The 6,287-nt window shown below is 33.2% G+C and overlaps 1 protein-coding gene across 1 annotated transcript in view; it reads left to right on the top strand.

Annotated features, from left to right (window-relative positions):
• The first annotated feature begins 2,699 nt into the window (after window positions 1-2,699).
• Window positions 2,700-6,287, top strand: part of ANKS1B (ankyrin repeat and sterile alpha motif domain containing 1B) — an 895,734-nt gene continuing 892,146 nt past the window's right edge. Inside the window, exon 1 of the mRNA XM_007467168.1 lies at window positions 2,700-2,836. The gene's annotated coding sequence lies outside the window, so the exon portion shown is untranslated. The remainder of the gene's footprint in view (window positions 2,837-6,287) is intronic.

Raw genomic sequence — 6,287 nt, 5'->3', positions numbered from 1 at the left:
AGGGTAAACAATTCCATTTGGTTATAGTCTGGGGTGAGTAAAATAGAGTAAGAAAAAGAACTGAAAAATAGTTTGATCATGAAACCTTGAGCCATATTAAGGAATTTTGATATTATTTGCTGTACAATGGGAAATAATTGGAGATTTATGAGCTGGGGAGAGACGTAAGCAGAGTTTTCTTTGTGGAGGAGAAAGAGACAGAGGAAGAAAACTGATTAATCTATAAAATGTTGATAATTCTTAGCCAAGTATGTAATCATTTATAGTGCTGTACGTGTCAACTGTGATGGTCAGACCAGTGACTGATCATCAGTTGGTGAAGGAGATACCCATTTGATCATTCTGTTCATTTTTGTAGACAGCATTGATCAAACATATACATGCTCTAGAGTCAGGCAGTCTGGATTAGAATCCTTTTTCTGTCACTTACCAGCTCTGTGACCTTGGGTTTTACTTGACTTCTCTGTGCCTTAGTTTAGTATTTGCCTGAAAGCATTGTGTGAATTAAAATAATGAATAATAGAGTGTTGAATAGATTGTAGCTATCGTTATTATTGTATCTTACAGACAGTAACTGATTGAAGGACTACTGAAGTTCATAATTTCTCAGTTATTGAAAATTGATAAAGGGGAATTTAAGATGTGAATACAAAAATCAGTCATATTATGAAGTCTTATTTTCTATTTTTAAAAGTAACAGCTTTTGGGGGAAGGTGGGTGCTATTTACATTTACAATTCAGAATGTAAGCTATCTTTACTAACTTCAGTAATCACGATCTATCAATGTTGTACACTGAACACTACATTCTGAATAATTTTAGGCAAACTTATTGTCTTTCCAATTTAAAAAAAAAATTCAGTCTGCTGAGTATTCAGCAGGCTCTTTGAATGTGGAATTTTTCTTCAGTTCTGACAAAATTTCTTGCATTATTACTTTGACAACTTCTTCTCACCTTTACATGAAGCATTCTTCGTTTGATCCCCTAATTTTCTTAACTTTTAATGTCTTTTGATCTTTTGTTCTGTCCTCTGGGAAATTTGCTGTGACTTATTTTCCAGCGGTTCTATTGGATTTTATGCATTTATTTGTTTTGTAGCATTCTGTTCTTATTTTAGGGATGCAAATATCTTCTATCTCTCTGAGGATATTATTTATAACTTTTTTCTGTATATTTATTTTGTTCTGTTAAAGCAGCGGTTCCCAACTTTTTTGGCACCAGGGACTGGTTTCATGGAAGACAGTTTTTCCACAGATGGGAGGAGGGGGATGGTTCAGGCGGTAACGCGAGCGATGGGGAGCGGCAGATGAAGCTTCGCTCACTTACCTTCTGCTGTGTGGCCCAGTTCCTAACAGGGGTCTCTGGGGGTTGGGGACCCTTGTTTTAAAGGTTTCCTTCCAATATATGGTGATCCTTGTATTTTTGTTCATATTTAACTAAAAAATTAGGAACTGTTTATGTGGATGGAGTTGGTAGAGAGGGGGCTTCACAGTAGGCATTAAGGCATAGATGCCCCACCATTTTCCTAAATACGTACAGATCACTTTTCTTGAGAGGTCCATTTCTGCAGAGAGGAATATATTCTTGGATCCTACCTGGAGGATATGAACTTAGCTCTCATGTTTTCTAAGACAAATGTGGGAAGGCACTGGGGTAGGTTGAGAATCTTCACTTACTACATAGATGTTCACTTAATTTCATTGTTTTTAACGAGGCACCACTTGGCTTATTGTGCATAGATTCTTAAAATTCATAATCCCTTTGCTTCAACCTCATCAGAATGTAAACCTCCAATTTCTTGTCAGGTGGTAAAGGTTTAGTTTCTCAGCTGGCTGAGGTGGAGTTTCCATTCTGTTTCAGCTCCACCAGCACCTACACCTTCACAGGTAGTCAATCTCTCTAATTCTTAAGCCCTTTTGAGGGGGTTGAATCATGAATAGATCTGCTTCTTATTCTTCCTCCTTGCAGGCACTTTGTTTTCAGTTTTCTCAAGTTTGCTAAGTTAATTTGCTAAATCATCTGTTTATCATTATCTAAACATTTTCTTGATATTGCTCATCTGCTAACATCCCTCCAGTTGTCCTTGTCCTTATGGTTTAGACCATTTTTACAAAAGTTTTGCTGTCATTTAAGTGGGATTTGGGAAGTAGTAAAAGTAAATATGTATGTTTAACATGGAAGTCCTATTATTAATTTTAAAAGTATTACCCCTCTTATATGAATAATACAAAATTTTATGAAGCTCATTTTTTTTCAGAAAGGAGACTACCATTTTGGTGACATTGTGAAAAATGGGCTTTTTATCAATTCCTGTTTCAATAAAGTATTTTCATGCTATTTCTCTGATTGCATTAGAAATCATAATATTTTTCTCATTTGTTGCTGTTCCTATATTTTCTTGGGTCATTTCCATGTCCTGTCCTTCAATACAAACTTTGTAATTTACCAGTCTTTTTCATCCAGTTTTTTCACTTTCAGTTTTCTTTCACTTTCAACTTCGAGTTGAATTATACATGTTTTCTTGCTGATTCACATGGCACAGCCACATAACTATGGCTAGAATTAAGCTGACTTCTGCTTGCTAACATACACCATAAGAAATTTATGTAATTTAATTGATGTTAAGATATCTAAATGACACTGATATAATATATACATTGATATAATTAATATAGACATATAAATTTAATTTCAGAGAACTTCATCTACAATAAATTTGTCACCAGGAGAAGTGGAAGAAGATGATGATGAAAACACTTGTGGGCCCTCAGGACTCTGGGAAGCATTAACTCCTTGTAATGGATGTAGGAACCTTGGCTTCCCCATTCTTGCACAGGTAATGGTTTTGCTTTTTTAAGGTACAATAAAACATAAAAATGGTTGCCTATGTTTTTAAGTAAATTTCTTTTCTTCCCCTCTGCAAATCCAATTAGTGTCTTCTTCACTTTGTAATTTTTCTTCAGTTGAAGGTCAGTAAAATGCTTATGTAATTAGCTGTACATGTATGCATATGCAAACACATACTCTATATAAATTTTTGTGCTTGTTTTATTTTTGTCATGATGCTAGTTCCAGAAAAATTGAGTTGTTTATGAAGTTTTAGTATCTGTGATTTGGAAATATTTCATTAAAAAAAAGCTATTTTGAAATTAAATCACAATTTATATTTAAATAATAATAAAAATGATTTAAAAGGAAGCATATGAAAGCTCTTTAAAAGCAGCAGTGATTATTTTTCTTAGCACAATGGAATATCATAGAATAATGTGTGCCACTGAAGATTATGCACTACAATTCAAAAATGAGACCAGAACACTAAAACATCATTTACAATTTTGAAATCATTTCACTACTCATTAAGTCACTTTTAATTCTATTGTGTCACCTTCAAATTTTTGTTGTGTACTGTGGTCTGTAAGCCCTTAGAGGAGTTTCAGAAATAAATAAAATAAGCCAAACAGAATTAGGAAATGTGAAGCCACAAAGAAAATATCTCTACATGAAGACGAAAAAGCACTTAATATGAAAAACAGTGTAATGGCAAAGGTATGTATATGTAGCCACATAGAACATGAGTGCAAAAATAATCTAGGACAGAAAATAACTCACTATATCTCAAAAATGTTATTTTCTGTTTTGCAACAAATATGAAACAATTTTGTCTAAGAAACTATTACATATTTTTACATGTATGTCATAATTTGATCACAGCCACCCAAATTACAATATAAATTTATTGTGGCACACTAACTAGGATAATCAAATCAGCATATAGTACTTAAAGAGTCTCTTCACCTTAATATGATCTATTTATAGAACTTTATGACAATTTATACTAACCATTACAGAATTATTATCAATATATACTGGGCTATGAGATCCATAAAGGTAGAGAATATGTGTTGCTTGGTGTCTATGATCTAGTGCCAACATTGTTCCTGGCATGTTGTCAGAATTAAGTAGTAGTTGAATTAAATAATAAACAAATGTGTATGTTCTGTAGGGTTTCATTTCTTCACTTAAAGTTTTTACATATAGAGTTTTACCTCATATACAGAAGGGTACACGAGAAAGGAAATTAAGAAACATAGGTTTTAGTTTTATTAATATTCTCTTATCTGCTTAACAATTTACCAATAATTGAATGTTTTTACCTCTTTTTTTGTTTTATAAAATTAACACCTTTGTATTTTTTATTTTAAAAGTAGAATTCTTATAAAGTAGTAGGGCTCTAAGCTATCAATAATATATGGCTGTATCTGGGTTCTCCATTACCTTACTAACATTTACTTTTATTTTTTTAATTTTAATTTATTTTGTTTTATTAGGTTTGGTAGTAGGCTTGGTAGTAACTTGCTTTTGGTTTATAATTTTTAAATATTTTTCTTAGACTATTTTTCTGTGGAGACTTGCATTGCTCCAATAAGTATTGAGTATTACTATTTTAGTAGTTACATTTACCATAAAATGTTTCCCAGTCTGCAGCTTTTCTTTTTTTCTTAATATTGTATGAGCGTATGTTGTATAGTTTTTTAAACTATCAAATTCATTAAACTTCTTGGTCTTATTTTTTTGATTCATTTCATCCAGAATTCCTTTTAACAAATTTCAAATATGGCTCTATATTTGTTTTTAACTTGTTGATATATGGTTTTTCTATGACTTTCCATTTGGCAGTAACTCCCATTACTTTCATTATATTTCATCCTGTTTGGCATGGGGTTTCTTCTGAACCTCTTAATTTTCCTATTTTTAAAAACAATGACCCCCTTTTGATATTTGTACATATATATGGCAGGAGAAATCATTATTGTATTAAAACTATTAACTGACATTGTCTGCTTTTTAAATTTATATTTTATAATTACTATGTCAAGTTTAAAAAGTATTCTTATTGGGATTTTAATTGTTACTGCATTAAATCTATAAATTTACTTGAGATGCAGTATGTTTTTTTTTAATGTCTTTAACAGATCAAAAGTAGAATTCTTTTACCAGTGTTCTCTTCTAGCCTTCTTTTACTAATGTTCTCAATTTGTGATGAGCTCCCCTTTAACATTTATATGTGTGTATATATATATATATATATATATATATATATATATATATATACACACACAAACACACACACACACATCCATATATATATATATATATAATTATAATAAAATTTTTAATGTGTGATGGTGCAAAACTATAAAAATACTTTATTATATTTCACAACAAAATTAATGTGCAATGGTTGGCACACTAGTATAGCTTAATACATTTATAGTTTAAAACTTTGATGTCATGTTGCTTTCTAGGCTTAATTTACCTTGTCCTGCCTCCTATTGGTTGCTTCTGTCCCTGGTTATGTATTTTGGAAGTTTTAGAATTTTCTTTGGCTAATAAATGTAGATCATAGATGGATCGGGATCTTTGAGAGTAATCTTTAGCATTTTATTCTGTCATCTGTTCATTTAATCACAATATCAAGTGAAGGGAAGGTTACAGATAGTTCAGAGCCTGATTGTAAATCCCTATTTAGTTTTATTACTACCCTTTCCTGTTAATAGAGCATATGTTATTAGAGCAGAGAATTTGAGTTGAGTTGTATGGTGGATGATATTGCTTTCCTCCAACATCTTAGATGAGATGTCCACCTCTGCACAATGTGCAGCGCAGGGCTTTGAGGCTCTTTCCTAAAGAGTCAGTCCTGATGGGTGGAGACCCTCTGTTCACCATCCTGTTCACTCATGTAGCCTTCACTCGGTAAGGTTGAGATGAGGAGTCTGGATACAAAGTCTTTAGCTGTTTTGCAACATGCTTGCCAGCAGTCTCTGCTCCTGCAATCACCATACTCATGCTGCCCCATGGGGAGATGCCAACAGCTCTTATTGATGGGCTAGAAGTACCCTCTAAGGACAAGAGGGCTTGCAGTCCTTGCTAACAACAATATTAAGACATGTTGAAAGCAACCACTATGACCATGCTGACTGTACTTCCTCCTGGATCTAGGAAGGCTGCTCCTGCTAGGGCTGTGTTTCTCTTTTGAGTCTGCAAACATGGTTGCAGTCATATGCACAACACCAGTGGTGGTGCCTGTTGTTACAATTGCTCCTTTTATCAGGCTCTGTAGGCTTTGTAACTGCAGAATTATGTGAACTCTTAAATGCAGTATAAGTGGGAGGCATGATGAATTCATTCCTCCCCAGCATAATCATAATAGGTGGCCCCAAACACTTCAGGGTTTATGTGAAGGCTCCTGATGCTCACTTGGTCTTGATTCCTTCCATAGAAATAGG

This window comes from Lipotes vexillifer, unplaced genomic scaffold (assembly GCF_000442215.2).
Source record: "Lipotes vexillifer unplaced genomic scaffold, Lipotes_vexillifer_v1.1 scaffold237, whole genome shotgun sequence".
NCBI lineage: Eukaryota > Metazoa > Chordata > Mammalia > Artiodactyla > Lipotidae > Lipotes > Lipotes vexillifer.
Note: the sequence above shows the minus strand (reverse complement) of the source record. Positions and strands in the feature narration are given on the sequence as shown.